Source organism: Schistocerca cancellata, chromosome 4, assembly GCF_023864275.1.
Source record: "Schistocerca cancellata isolate TAMUIC-IGC-003103 chromosome 4, iqSchCanc2.1, whole genome shotgun sequence".
Classification (NCBI taxonomy): domain Eukaryota; kingdom Metazoa; phylum Arthropoda; class Insecta; order Orthoptera; family Acrididae; genus Schistocerca; species Schistocerca cancellata.
Window position 1 is genome coordinate 589228029 of NC_064629.1, and position 15566 is coordinate 589243594.

The following is a 15566-nucleotide window of genomic DNA, read 5'->3' on the forward strand; positions in this document are numbered from 1 at the left end:
TTTTAAGTTATTTTAAGTAGTGTGTAAGTCTAGGGACCGATGACCTAAGCAGTTTGGTCCCTTCATTCACACACATTTGAACTTTTTAAAGTAAAGTAAATTTTGTAACGACCATCTCACAAATGACTAACTGCATACCTAAACCTGGTATTCACTATTATATATCCACCTCACTGGAAACTGAACATTTTATATAAAAATATTTCGCGCAAGTGCCTCACTTAGAAATGTTAACAATAATACGGACGTAACTAACCTGTACTCTTAAGTTTGAAATTTGTTAGATATCAACAGAAATGGCTTGGTTACGTTTAATAGTTTCCACGTGGAGACCGCAACACGGAGGAGGGTTCGTTGCGTCAAACGAACTGGACTGGCAGTGGAGTCAATGACACGAAGATCTCGTCCGCTAGCTCTCCCACGACACGCGACCCCGAGGGAAATTATGGGAAACGTCTCCACTCGCACTGCGTGCCACGTCATCAGCGGCAAAATCTTTCAGCTGCCAGCCTACTTTTGTGGGCCAGTAGCTGTGAGAAGAAACACAACTGCTCTAGTGGGTGTTCAGTTCTCGGTTTTTGTACAGCCCAGAAGAGTCAAATTGAAGGAATGTATTTTAAAAGATTTCTGCCCCGTATTTCTAGTTTCCTGTCGGAATGGTGTCGTCATGAATTATATAATTCTTCATAAAAATGACTCGGTTCCTAATCAGTATTCAGGAGAAGACAACTGTTTGTGTCTGGTATTCTTGTTGCTGAAATACTTATCGGAAAAGTTAGGACTTTCATACAAATGTAATTCATTGATCTATGTTTCACTGGCCTTATCGATGTAACAGATACCAAAGCTCAAAGAGCAAGTTATATATAGGCCTGCTAGTAAATCAGAAATATGTGTTTAGGCAGCACAAAATTCGTACAAGAATTGAACGAGGTTATACCTTTCCATAGTTAGCTAGCTACCGAGCGTGGTGGTGCAGTGGTTATCACACTGGATTCGCATTCGGGAGGACGATGGTTCAATCCCACATCCGACCATCCTGATTTAGGCTTTCCGTGATTTCCCTAAATCGCTCCAGGCAAATTCTTGGATGGTTCCTTTAAAAGGGCACGATTTACTTCCTTCCCCGTCCTTCCCTAATCCGATGAGACCGATGACCACTAGAATGAAATTACAATTAAATCAATACCGTTAGCTGCTGACGGGCGTTTCACTGGCTTTATCGATGTAACAGATACCAAAGCTCAAAGAGCAAGTTGTATATAGGGCTGATGACCTCCTTCAGTGCGAGTGCACACGATTTGCCTGAACTCTTACGGGACTCGGTGGATTGTCTGCCGCGAGTAATGGGTATAATGGCAGGGGCACTACGAATGTAGTGAGTGGACTATAAGTTGAGAATGTGGGTCCCACGGGGAGCGTGCCGGCGATAAATCCCTGCAGTCGCACTGTCCTCTGTGCCCTCGGTGGCTCAGATGGATAGAGCGTCTGCCATGTAAGCAGGAGATCCCGGGTTCGAGTCCCGGTCGGGGCACACATTTTCAACTGTCCCCGTTGATGTATATCAACGTCCGTCAGCAGCTAATTGTATTCATTTAATTGTAATTTAATTCCTTTCTTGGCCAGTTTCTGTTGTGAAAGTTCGGAATTTGTTGTGGGACATCGTGGAATATTCCCGCTTTAGCCCCTATAGTTACGTGGCGGCGCAATACAAAACCTTCAGAATGTCGCACGTAACGGAGGGGCGTTCCAAGCAGAGAGCTGTCATTGAGTTCCTTTTGACGGAAAACCAGAGAATCACAGCTATTCATAGACTCTTGCAGAATGTCTACGGAAACCAGACGGTGAACAAAAGCACGGTGAGTCGTTACGCGAGGCGTCTTTCATCATCGCAACAAGATCGCGCAAACCCACGTGCCGGCCGGCCGCGCACAGCTGTGACTGGTGCAGTATTGGAACGTGCGGACACTCTAATTCGATATGATCCACAGATCACCATCAAACACTTCACTGCACAACTGGACGTTTCTGTCGGTATTGCTGACACCCGAGAATAGCTCACAGAACGTCATTAGACTGTTCTTCCCCATCCATTCTACAGTCCGGATCTCGCGCCTGCAGACTTCCATCCGTTTGGCCCAGTGAAGGATGCATTCCGCGGGGAGAAGTACGTGGATGATGGGGAGGTTATTGTTGCAGCAAGGCATTGCCTCTGACGTCAACCGGTAGAAGGGTACCATGCCGGCATAAAACCCTCCCACTAAGGTGGCGTAATGCCGTCGCATTGAAGAGAGATTATGTTGAAAAATAGGATTTTGAAGCCAAAAGAGTGGGGAATAATACGAAGGATTGGAATCCTGAAACAGAAACCTACTTTCAGAAAAAATGTGTTGTTTTACTTGTTGAACGCCCTCGTATATCCTACACAGGTCTCTTTATCTCTGCGTGACTACTGCATTTTACTTCCACTTGAGCTTACTTGCTGTAGACAAGCCATAAGCTGCCTCTACAATTTTCGCGCTCCAAACTTCCGCGAGTTACCAAACTGACCATTCCCTTATGTCCGAGGACGTGTCCTATCAACCGATGCCTTCATTTAGTCAAATTCAGTAAGCACTTTTACAATTGATAAAATCTTCTCGTATGATCATCCGAGTGGTGGAGTCCTCATGTCGCAACTTTTCAATGAGTTTCGTACCGATCATCTTATGAGTGTAGGGTTATTGGAACTAAACTGAATGGTTCAAATGGCTCCGAGCACTATGGGACTTAACATCTGAGGTCATCACTCCCCTAGAACTCAGAACTACTTAAACCTAACTAACCTAAAGCCATCACACACATCCATGCCCGAGGCAGGTTTCGAACCTGCGACCGTAGCGGTCGCGCGGTTCTAGACTGAAGCGCCTAGAACCGCTCGGCCAATCCGGCCGGCGGTACTAAACTCATTGAAATGTTGCGACAGGACGACGCCACAACACGGCTGATCAGCAGTGACGCTTTTATCATTGAAATACACCGAGAAAGCCTGCAATCACATATACTTTTGCACTTTTTGCGACAACCCATTTTAACTGTGAATGAGCAGAAGTCTCTAGAAAGACGTAAAGAGGATATTATATGTTATGTTATATGTCGCACTAAATGAATGTTAGGCATACACAATAGTAATTTTATGTAAATTAGTAATGACGTTTATAAAGTTTGCTTCTCATGACGAAAAATCAGTCATCCCTTTTGTGTCGTTTTAGTGGTTGCGCTACGTTACAGAGTGAAAGTATGGAATCATTTAATGGCCTGTTGTTAGTGAGAGCGTTAGATAATCATTCTGAACTTATTTATGTGGCGTTAGAGGGAGGATACAGATTAACGACCTAGATGTTAGTAACATTTATCACGAAGATAATCAAGCCTGTATATGGACCTGTAAAATACATGCAGAGATAAGTAACATTCATAAATTCTAGCTTCTATTGTCTTGGTTTGGATTTAGAAGAAAGGAAGGTAGATGAGGGTTTAACGCCTCGACGACGCTGATGTCATGATAGACGTATCAGAAACTCGGACTGGGGAACGATGGTAAATGAAGTCGGCCGTGTCATTTCAAGAATATAAATGTAAGAAATATGGAAAAATCAGGGAAACCGAAAACTGGTCAGCTGGACGTTGGTTTGAACCACCGTCCTCCGAATTACGAGTGTCATACCACTGCAGCACCTCACTTGAACTTGGTTTATAATTCCCACACTGCCAGAGAGTTACCCTAAGTTAATTCCGAGAAAATCCTTTATTCACGACTGTGGTACAATGCTTCCCTAGCCTTATATGTTGGAGTAATCTCTGCAGTTGCAGAATTCGCAGGAGCTAAGCTTATCCTTCAAAGTAAAAAACTAATGTAAAAATGTAAATAAAAGCACAGCGTATCCCGTCAGTAAATTTAAAGTTTGCTTTTAATTACAACGGATTTCGGAGGCTTTGGTTATCAGGTGGGAGATGCTGTGTTAGATTTAGCTGCAGTGGGGGAAGCCAATGACGTCGAAAAATCTGCGGTCATGTACAGTTTCATTGTGAGAAAGTTATTGATAGACATAGCCTGGAAATATAATTTACTGATTTTTTTTCTTTTTTCTTTTTGTTTTAAATTGCGATTTAAGCTTATATACTGCGGCTGTTTGCTCGCTTCAAAGAAGGATGAAGTCCTTTCACGATCCCAATGGCAGGAACTTCTTCATGTCGTTAATGTTTAGACTTGGTGGTGTAGTGGTAAAGTCCTTTCAGGATCCCAATGGCAGAAATTTCTTCACGTCGTTAACGTTTAAGCCTCGTGGTGTAGTGATAAAGTACGTGGATGGGAAACGAAATATCACGGGATAATACCCTATCGGCTAACGGAATATCCTAGATTATTCTTAACATCTTCTTCACTTGTCAATGATGTGAAGATTCTCCAGGAACGACACGTAGTTCATATTCCACATTAAACTGTAGATCTCATTTTTCCGGAAGGATTACTTGGGTAGTTTGGCTCAAGCAAGTCGCCGAAATGGCGTTCAACTGAAAGACTTGCACCAGGCTAAGACGTACCGTACTATTATTATTATTGCCCACGGCGAACAGTTTATGTACGACATCATATTCTTTCCTTTTTTTTTTGGTGTCCCAATACTTCTTCATGTCCCATGTTCCACCTCTCTTCTTCCGTGTTTTCCTCTGGGAACCATTGACTTTTTGTACCTTTGCCCTGAATACATGTCTTTTCTTATGTCTCTATCTGTTATTGTCAACTCCTTTAGCTCGTTCTTAACTTCTGCAAAGCGCGAAATTTGGGTTTTTGAACTTGTGTCAAAGAAGTTGAATGTTTTTCTTGTCAGCCTCTTGTTATCCATTCTTTTTAAGTTGTCATAAAATATAATCCGTCGCTTTTTCATTATATGTATTATTTTCTCAGCTCCTTCATATACCTCCTTGTTGCTTCTCAATTTCCAGACCGAGCGAGGTGGCACAGTGTTTAGCACACTGTATCGTATTCGGGAGGACGACGGTTCATATCCCCTACCGGCTATCCGGATTTAGGTTCTTCGTGATTTTCCTAAATTACTGGAGGAAAACGCCGGGATGGTTCTTTTAAAACGACACGGTCGATTTCCTTCCCTATCCTTCCGTATGGTACTGTCGATTTCCTTCACATCCTTCCATAATATGAGTTTATCCTCCGTCTCTAATGACCTCGTTTTTTCTGGAATTTATACCCTAACTTTACTGGCCGACATGTTAATTATTGGATTTGGACTCGTGTAACTGAGACGGTACGTATGTACCACCCCAGAATTAACTAGGGCGGATGTGGAAAACCGTCTAAAAAGCACATCCTGGCTGGTCGGCACATCGACTCTCGTCGTTAATCCACAGGGCGGATTCGATCCGGGGCTGGTGAGCCTCTCTGAATGCTAGAGGTGTCGTACGAACGCGCGCGGATATCCGAGCTGATGGAATTATTATTATAGCATTTTCTTAAATTATTCGTGCGAAATACTGTGGCCTCCATATGGCGAAGAGCAAGCAGGAAAGCGGGAGGTGAAGGAACTGGAGGGAGGTCTCAGGAGAGGACGAGATGACTTAATTGCGGATGAGGGTTTGTCCTGTCATTGAGACGGCGTGGGCTCATCAGCGCTCCGTATTGTCGTTGCCCGAAGACGCCAGCTGTCTGTCCCGTCGCAGAGACGCGCCTCTCGAGGCACCGGTAAATCCGGAAGGATCGATCCGTTACAGTATTCTGGCGGGGCTCCGTCTCTCGCTTCCGTTACCTCTCCTTCGACAACTCGGCTCTTTCGCTCAAATAATCGCACACTCAGGCGAGACTCGGCAGTTTAAATATTTTAAGGGAGCCAAGCGTTCCGGCGTCAGAAGAGGAACAGTTGATAACTGAAGCAGGAGATATGAGCTAATTGATTTAAGGCGTCTGAAGAAAAAGAGCTTCCATCTTACACAAACGTACTCGCGCAGTGGGAGTAATCTAGCGCTTCTAAGTGATCAGTGATGTTTATTACATCTTATAACGATAGGTATGCAGCATCACGAAATAAACTAACGTGTGAACCTCCATCTGTTATATCTACATCTACTTAGATACTCCGCAAGACACCTTAAGTGCGTGGCGGAAGGTACCGTGTACCACTACTTGTCATTTCCCCTCCTGATCCACTCACAAATAGAGCGAGGGAAAACGGCTGTCTGTACGCCTCCGTATGAGCTCTAATTTCTCGTATCTTATCTTTGTGGTCCTTACGCGCGATGTATGTTGGTGGGAGCAGAATCGTTCGGCAGTCAGCTTCAGAAGCCACTTCTTTACATTTTGTCAATAGTGTTTCCCGAAAAGAACGCCGCCATTCCTTCAGGGATTCCCATTTGAGTTCCCGAAGCATTTCCGCAACAATTAAGCTTTGTTTTAACCTACCGGTAACAAATCTAGCAGTCCTCCTCTGAATTGCTTCGATGTCTTTCTTCAATCCGACCTGGTACGGATGCCAAACACTCGAGCAGTACTCAAGAATAGGTCGCACCAGCGTCCTGTATGTGGTCACCTTTACAGGTGATCCACTGTTTCCTAAAATTTTCCCAATAAACCGAAGTCGACCATTTGCCTACTTAACCGCATTAACTTACATTTTTTCACGTTTAGGCTTAGCTACCATTCATCACATCAACTGGAAATTTTGTCTAAATCGTCTTTTGTCTTCCTACAGTCACTCAACTTCGACACATTGCCGTACACTACGGCATCATCATTAATATTGCCGATGTCGATTTCACTTTTCCGATACGAATTAACTGGTCGTTGAAGTAAATATATTGTGGATCAGACAACTCGCAAGCTTTTGTACCGTTTATATTATGGAAACACCGTAAAACTGGGAAACTTTGTGGCACTTTAAGCAGTTGTTGCAATATTTAATTTTCACTTGCTTCGAATTTTTTTTATCCTTTGCTTTTGTTAGCAATAAAGATTTTGTGCGATGGGGTGTTCGTAATGTGAAACATTAACTGTCACACAGTTACTCTCCAGTTCAGGACAACATTGTGACGTGAATATTAAGACAGTGAAAGTAGAATTAAATTTTCCGTCACAAAGATGAGCAGACTCGTAGTGTTTCTGTATGACACACAATTACAAATTTATTAAAAATCTTCCCAGTTTTATGAGTTTTGTTTCATCCAAACACAGAAAAGCATTTGCCACAAAGTTTGCGAGATCAGTGAGATTTATTTTTCAAATGTTCTTAAAATTCTAATAACTACAGGCCTATTGTCATTGAAACGAAATAATAACGTAAAAACTAAAGTGTGTTAAACAAGGTAATCATACTGTTACACACTTGTTTACGTAACTGTTCAGTGGAAGCGTATGAGAAAATCACAGATCGCAACACATTTAACACAATATTCTGGAAGTAAGATAAAAACTGCAAAACACTTGCTATTACAAGTTCAGTGGTGTAAGAGAAAAGAAACTCATGACATTTAATACAATAATCTGAGCGACTGGATGTCGGATTTAGAAACAAAATTGTTGGGTGATATAAAACTTTGTAGTTTTTACCAAACCTTTCACAAATGTTCCTAATATCCTTACTGAGACTTGACATGTTGTCACATAGTCTTCCCTATAACTTATGTAAACGACTTTTTTCACTTTCGAAAGGCTGAAGAATTTTAGTAAAATTTAAATCTTATGCAGAACGTTCTACACATAGCATATTTACATCAATGTATTTTCAGTTAGTTATTTCTTCAGAGTTACCGGCAGCAGAAGAAAGTTCCCAACAAATTTCACAAACACTTTTTCCACCTAGAAACAAAATGGCTTTGTGACTAGCTGAAGCTTAATACACGTTCTTGTGGCTTCCAGCACAAATGGCCGCACTATTCAAGAACACACACTGCAGCAGAGCTATCTGTAAAATGTTGATCCGAGTTACAGTATTTAAGAATAAAAGGGCAGAGTGCATTGTTGTTACAAAGTAATACCTTAGTCACGAAATTGCTCCGTTTTACTTAACTGGCAGCGTTGCGGCTGTTTTCTATGAATTTCATTTCTCTGTTTAAATATTGTGTTTAAATATCTCACTGTTGTGTAAGATTTTGCCTTCATATCACTATAGTCTTAACAATTGTCTTACGTATTTTATGACACAATTCAAGCATTTCACCATACCGTAACCGTTTTCGAAGCAGACTATCAACAGAAAAAAACCTAGATTTAACCTCGTCTGTAACAGTTCGACCTGCACCTAATGGTGCCTTTAGTTATGTTGACAGCGCAACGTGATCGTTAGCTCATTACATAAACAGTTTCTTGACATTTTTATAGATTCTATAATGAGTCTTTGTCTCCCCTTTTTTATCTGTTGATAGTCTCATAATGACTACTGTCTCATTCGGTTAAAGCGGTTGCGTCGTAAAAAAAAAATAAAAGAACAAAATCAATCAAATCGCTATATCTCCATGGATAGTGTAACAGTGCTGCTAATTTTTCGTCTGACAGAAAACTGTCCACTCACCTTGCAGTGATTTTCTCGCGTTCCACAGCTCGAACACACGCTACCCCTGTTACAAAACGAGTAATGTTCGTCGTCTTGAAAAAGTTGTAACTTGTACAAGGCACACTACACATCTTTACATGTTACATCATGTTTTCTAGTTGCAGGATTACTGTGAGCTATTTATTGAAAGATGGTCTGTGAGTGAAAATTTAGATATATTGTTGTTCCTTTTACAAAATTATCTATAGAAGAAACCTGTCTACCCCTATCTGAGTGACAATGCCATGGCCATAATATGTAATACGTCTGCACGAAATATTTTAAGTACTATATCAAGTTTTACTAATTCTTCTAAATAATGACGATAAAACTAGAGAGACTTGATCACTGGAACAGCAAAAGGGAATGTGACACTACACAGAGTACCTCCATCACACGCTGTAAGGTGGCTTGCGGAGTGCAGATGTAGATGTAGATAAAACTCACACTTTCATATTTCAGACTCGCCATTATCAGTTACCTCCACAGGATTTTAAAATATGAAGTCCACCTTTTGTTGCATGAGACGGAGACTTCTTCTTGAAACTTTCACACATATTTTCCTCATTGGTGGCGTATGTAACTTACTTGTCCCAAAGTTTTGCGATGACGTTTCATTTATTTCTGTTTCTAATATGCACGATTAACCTTGTTCTAGTTTCAGTTGGCTTTTAGGTGAATTGTATCTTAAACATGGAATTTAAGGTCACTTGTATCAATGCACCAATTATGTGGCAGCTAGGACTGGAATATAAGAGCTCTCAAATTCAGAAACGTGAGCTACTCCTTCTTTCCAGTCACTCGAATATTTATATCCGGCTTACAGGTCGAGGCACATTTGATAACATACATTATGTGATCAGAAATATCTGCACACCCCCAAACACATACGTTTTTTATATTAGGTCCATTGTGCTGTCACCTGCTGCCAGGTACACCATATCAGCGACCTCAGTACTCATTAGACATCGTGAGAGAGCAGAATGGGGCGCTCCGTGGAACTCACGGACTTCGAACGTGATCAGGTGATTGGGTGTCACTTGCGTCAAGATTTCGACACGCCTAAACATCCCTAGGTCCACTGTTTCCGATGTGATAATGTAGAGGAAACGTGAAGGGACACGTCCTGCACAAAAGCGTACAGCCGACCTCGTCTGTTGTCTCACAGACACCACCGACAGTTTAAGAGGTTCGTAATGTGTAATAGGCAGACATCTATCGAGATCATCACACAGGAATTCAAAACAGCACCATCGAGCACCCGTTCAGAATGTACGGCCTGTGGCGGAATGGTTACACGACAATAACATCCCTGTAATGGACTGACCTGCACAGAGTCCTGACCTGAATCCTAAGGAACACGTTTGGGATGTTTTGGAACGCCGACTTCGTGCCAGGCCTCGCCGACCGACTTCGATACCTCTCCTCAGTGCAGCACTTAGTGAAGAAACGGGCTGCCAGTCCCCAAGAAACCTTCCAGCACCTGATTGAACGTATGCCTGCGAGAGTGGAAGGAGTCATCAAGGCTAAGGGTGAGCCAATACCATATTGAATTCCAGCGTTACCGATGGAGGGCGCCACGAACTTGTAAGTCATTTTCAGCCAGGTGTCCGGATACTTCTGATCACATAGTGTATGTTGCTGCTTTACGCCAGTGTTATGGCTATATGATTTTGGTCCTTGTAACAACTAACGATGTAACATGATCAAAATTTTCAAAATGTTGCTTTCATATCCGAAAGTTTGCAAAAAAATGGTTCAAATGGCTCTGAGCACTATGGGACTTAACATCTGTGGTCATCAGTCCCCTAGAGCTTAGAACTACTTAAACCTAACTAACCTTAGGACATCACACACATCCATGCCCGAGGCAGGATTCGAACCTGCGACCGCAGCAGTCACGCGGTTCCGGACTGAGCGCCTAGAACCGCGAGACCACCGCGGCCGGCGAAAGTTTGCATCTGAGAAAGAAACGGATCTATTCCTCTGCCTGCAGAGATGAAATTCTGGGTCGTCTTTCGTAATTGATGAATATGTCTGCGACATTGATACTGTTAACTACATTAGATAGAAAAAATGCCTTCTGATTCTCAAAACAATTCAATCTTAATTTCGCTTAACAACTTACACCTCGCTACAGTTACTCGACAGGCCAGTCTCGTATGTAATAGCTGATAACTGAATGCGCCCCTAAATCTTGGCTCACCGTTTTTTGATGTAGAATAAACGTAATCGATTACAGTGATAGACGTGGCTTTTTGAATCTTTGTACTCTCTCAAGACTTCTAAGAGTAAATGCAGAAAGGCAAGTACTTTTGCAACAGTCACACTCACCTGCGTTCTTTCATCCAGATCACACGGTGTTTCTGGCATTGCTCCTGCCAACACCTGGAGTTTCAGAATGTGGTAGACAAATACTAAACACATCGGATCTAGCTCGAAAGTCAGACATGTCGTTCCAGTTTCAGTGATAAGAGTCAGTACATTTCCATGCACAAAACATTACAAATATATTACAGGATGTCTTTGACTTCTGCATAAAATCAAAATACAGATACTGTATCTTTCGTATTCAGATCGCTTTTTCTAACGCCGAAAGTGACTTTCGGCTCTTAACCATTATATTAGAAGGGACACAGTAAACTGTGAATTGAAAAATCAAAGAGCCCTAAACACATGTGGTTGGATTTGAATAACTCGTGCCTGCCACAAATGGTAATGTAAAGTAAAATCTAAAGTAAAAGTACACTAGTAAATCAAAAAGGGACATCCTAAAGCAATGTTCCAACTAGAGTGAAAAATTATGCACTCTTTAAACGCATTATGGTCTGCAGATGAGGACAATGACTAGGAATTTACCGAAACTGAGCCTAAAAATCTTCTCCGACCTGTATCCAGTAATAATATCTTTCGCATGAGCAGACCTATTCCGGAGCACCACGCTATCCTACATGGTTTCTGGAATCGAAAAAGGGAAACGGAATGAAATATATTGCTTAAAGCGCAAGTATCCGCTCAATTAGAACACATGCTAAGTTGTGGACCGGAAGACGACTGCAAATCTGCACTTTATATGTCCATTGTCTGTTCTTTTTCCCCTCGAACACCCACTATATTGTTGGTGCTTATTTAAGCTAAGGGTAAATAAAGAGGAAAAAACCCTGTGCCGAAACTTCTGTCAGTTGTGCCACAATGGGACAGAGATACGATTATCGCCTTTCACTTCCGCACGTGAGTAAATAACTGTTGGATTTCAAGCTAACTGAACTGCGAGTGCAATAATTCCTCATTATCGTTTCTGACGCTCTCTCACGCCAGCATTAAGCCGTAAAACGGGTATTACGTATCAAGCTCGTTTCTCACACGTTACAGAAGTATACATGCATGTAAACGTGTTGGGCTGAAAACTGAGCATTTTTAAGAAGATGTGTAACACGGATCATGGAGCTACCACGAGAGAGGAGATGCTGAGAGAAAGTGCTGGGTTCGTGCTTCGGAAGAGAAATGTTCAAATCGAACTTTGAGCATCTTCATTTATGTTTTCCATAGTTTTGTTTTGTAACTTGAGATGATTGTCCTGAGGTCTGATGCAAAAATGCTGTTTATCTTGTTATTTCAACTACGAGGTAGAATAGCAATATCTGTCAACTCAGTTTTTAGAACTGTACTCTTTAAGATTTTAATTTACTGTCTCTGTTCAGTATATGATTATAATCTATATGGTGTCTGACGCAGTTTGAAGTATAAAACTGAAACCACAAGTTAATGTATTCAGCGAGACACATGTTCGCGTTTATAATAGTGAGTCAAATGAAATGCAGTGCAAAAGTAATTACACATATAAATTTATGATGATTGCCCACTTCTAGCTGTTATATATTTGCACTCCGTATCAGCGAAACAACTTACCATTCCCCCTTACATTTTTCGTAAATTCACATTTCCTTAAAAAAATGGCTCTGAGCACTATGGGACTTAACTTCTTTGGTCATCAGTCCCCCAGAACTTAGAACCACTTAAATCTAACTAACCTAAGGACATCACACACACCCATGCCCGAGGCAGGATTCGAACCTGCGACCGTAGCGGTCAAGCGGTTCCAGACTGTAGCACCTAACCGCTCGGCCACTCCGGCCGGCCACATTTCCTTCCCGTAATTCAGGAGTCAGATGCCTGTTTGCAACTTGCTGTTTTTATTTTCACAATTTTAAATGTACACTCCTGGAAATTGAAATAAGAACACCGTGAATTCATTGTCCCAGGAAGGGGAAACTTTATTGACACATTCCTGGGGTCAGATACATCACATGATCACACTGACAGAACCACAGGCACATAGACACAGGCAACAGAGCATGCACAATGTCGGCACTAGTACAGTGTATATCCACCTTTCGCAGCAATGCAGGCTGCTATTCTCCCATGGAGACGATCGTAGAGATGCTGGATGTAGTCCTGTAGAACGGCTTGCCATGCCATTTCCACCTGGCGCCTCAGTTGGACCAGCGTTCGTGCTGGACGTGCAGACCGCGTGAGACGACGCTTCATCCAGTCCCGAACATGCTCAATGGGGGACAGATCCGGAGATCTTGCTGGCCAGGGTAGTTGACTTACACCTTCTAGAGCACGTTGGGTGGCACGGGATACATGCGGACGTGCATTGTCCTGTTGGAACAGCAAGTTCCCTTGCCGGTCTAGAAATGGTAGAACGATGGGTTCGATGACGGTTTGGATGTACCGTGCACTATTCAGTGTCCCCTCGACGATCACCAGTGGTGTACGGCCAGTGTAGGAGATCGCTCCCCACACCATGATGCCGGGTGTTGGCCCTGTGTGCCTCGGTCGTATGCAGTCCTGATTGTGGCGCTCACCTGCACGGCGCCAAACACGCATACGACCATCATTGGCACCAAGGCAGAAGCGACTCTCATCGCTGAAGACGACACGTCTCCATTCGTCCCTCCATTCACGCCTGTCGCGACACCACTGGAGGCGGGCTGCACGATGTTGGGGCGTGAGCGGAAGACGGCCTAACGGTGTGCGGGACCGTAGCCCAGCTTCGTGGAGACGGTTGCGAATGGTCCTCGCCGATACCCCAGGAGCAACAGTGTCCCTAATTTGCTGGGAAGTGGCGGTGCGGTCCCCTACGGCACTGCGTAGGATCCTACGGTCTTGGCGTGCATCCGTGCGTCGCTGCGGTCCGGTCCCAGGTCGACGGGCACGTGCACCTTCCGCCGACCACTGGCGACAACATCGATGTACTGTGGAGACCTCACGCCCCACGTGTTGAGCAATTCGGCGGTACGTCCACCCGGCCTCCCGCATGCCCACTATACGCCCTCGCTCAAAGTCCGTCAGCTGCACATACGGTTCACGTCCACGCTGTCGCGGCATGCTACCAGTGTTAAAGACTGCGATGGAGCTCCGTATGCCACGGCAAACTGGCTGACACTGACGGCGGCGGTGCACAAATGCTGCGCAGCTAGCGCCATTCGACGGCCAACACCGCGGTTCCTGGTGTGTCCGCTGTGCCGTGCGTGTGATCATTGCTTGTACAGCCCTCTCGCAGTGTCCGGAGCAAGTATGGTGGGTCTGACACACCGGTGTCAATGTGTTCTTTTTTCCATTTCCAGGAGTGTATATTTTATGTAATATCTTCATAGTGTTTTCATTACCTTAATATCTGCGCACAGATTAAATAAAACAGCGCAACAGAGCAGCAGAAGGATGGAAGATCATAATACATAGTTGTAGAGTGTGGGGAGGATGGGGAAAATGCTCTGTGTCTTAGTGGGCGGGTGGGTAGCTTGATATCAGAAGGATGTTTGTGACGTAGTTGTTGATTCATATCTTATGCAGAGGCTGGTTTGTAGGAAACAGTGGATGTAATAAGGGAAGTCGTAAAGTGTTAAGTGTTGTTTCCTCTTCTTCTTCTTCTTCTTCTTCTTATTCTTCTTAAGGTGCCTTCTCCTGACGGGGGCTGGTGGTACATCTACTCAGCTCTGGACGTGACGTTGCAGCATGGAAGCATGGATCGACGTTCAGTTGTACCATCTCCGAATGTCCTTCAGCTACGAGTCCTTCATATTCTAACAGACCCTTTCCCTTGTATTTTCTCTTCAATCATGAATTGTAATAACTGGTATCCTTCGCCTGTTATAACGTGTTCTAGGTATTGAGATCCTTTGTTCTACAGTGAGCAATAGTTTACTTTTGATTTTGCATTACTCAAGGACGTCTTAGTTTGAAATTTTCAGCACTCAGTGAATGCGTAAGGGGCGGCGATACTGTTAGATTTCAAAAGCATCAATCGTTTTCTCTGTATATTGGTCAAGGGTCCAGCTTTTGCGTCCGTAGAGAAAGATGGAGTATTCTCTTGCAGACTAAGATCCGATCTTAAGAAAAATTTTTCGTGCTACTGTATTGTCTTCTGGACTGTTCTATTCTAGATCTGATCTGTTTCTTGGAGCTACACTGTCCATCCATCACAGTGCCCAAGCCCGTCAAGAAGGGTACTTGTCCAATCTTATGTCTTTTTATTGACAATGTTGCCTGGCTTCTTCTCTTAGAGACGACTACAGATTTGGTTTTGGAAGTGTTGACAGACAGGCCAAACTCTTCATTGCGCTTGACTAAATTGGCTGTCACGTGTTCGAACGCACGTAAATCATTTGCTATGACAACCATGTCATCTGCGTACTTAATATTGTTAAATATCTTTCCGTTTATAATGATCCTGTGGCTTTCTTCCGCTAACACTTCCCTGAAAATTTCTTCGGATTAAATGTTAAACAAGAGCGGCGATAGTATACAGCCCTGACAAACGCCTTTACTAATTGTAGTCGCTTCTCATGTTCCTTGGTCAGTTTTTCATCTGTGGTCTGATTCCCATACAGTACGCTGATGATGCGTAAATAGCTTTGGTCGGTAGCAGTTGACATCAAAATCTCCACCAACTTTTTATGCCTACCGCCGTCAAAGGCGACA

General features: G+C 43.2%; 1 non-coding gene across 1 annotated transcript; it reads left to right on the forward strand.

Moving 5' to 3' along the window:
* Window positions 1-1459: 1459 nt before the first annotated feature.
* Trnat-ugu (transfer RNA threonine (anticodon UGU)) lies at window positions 1460-1534 on the forward strand. Its single transcript has one exon. It is a non-coding gene; the product is annotated as a tRNA-Thr (tRNA).
* The last annotated feature ends 14032 nt before the right edge of the window (window positions 1535-15566 follow it).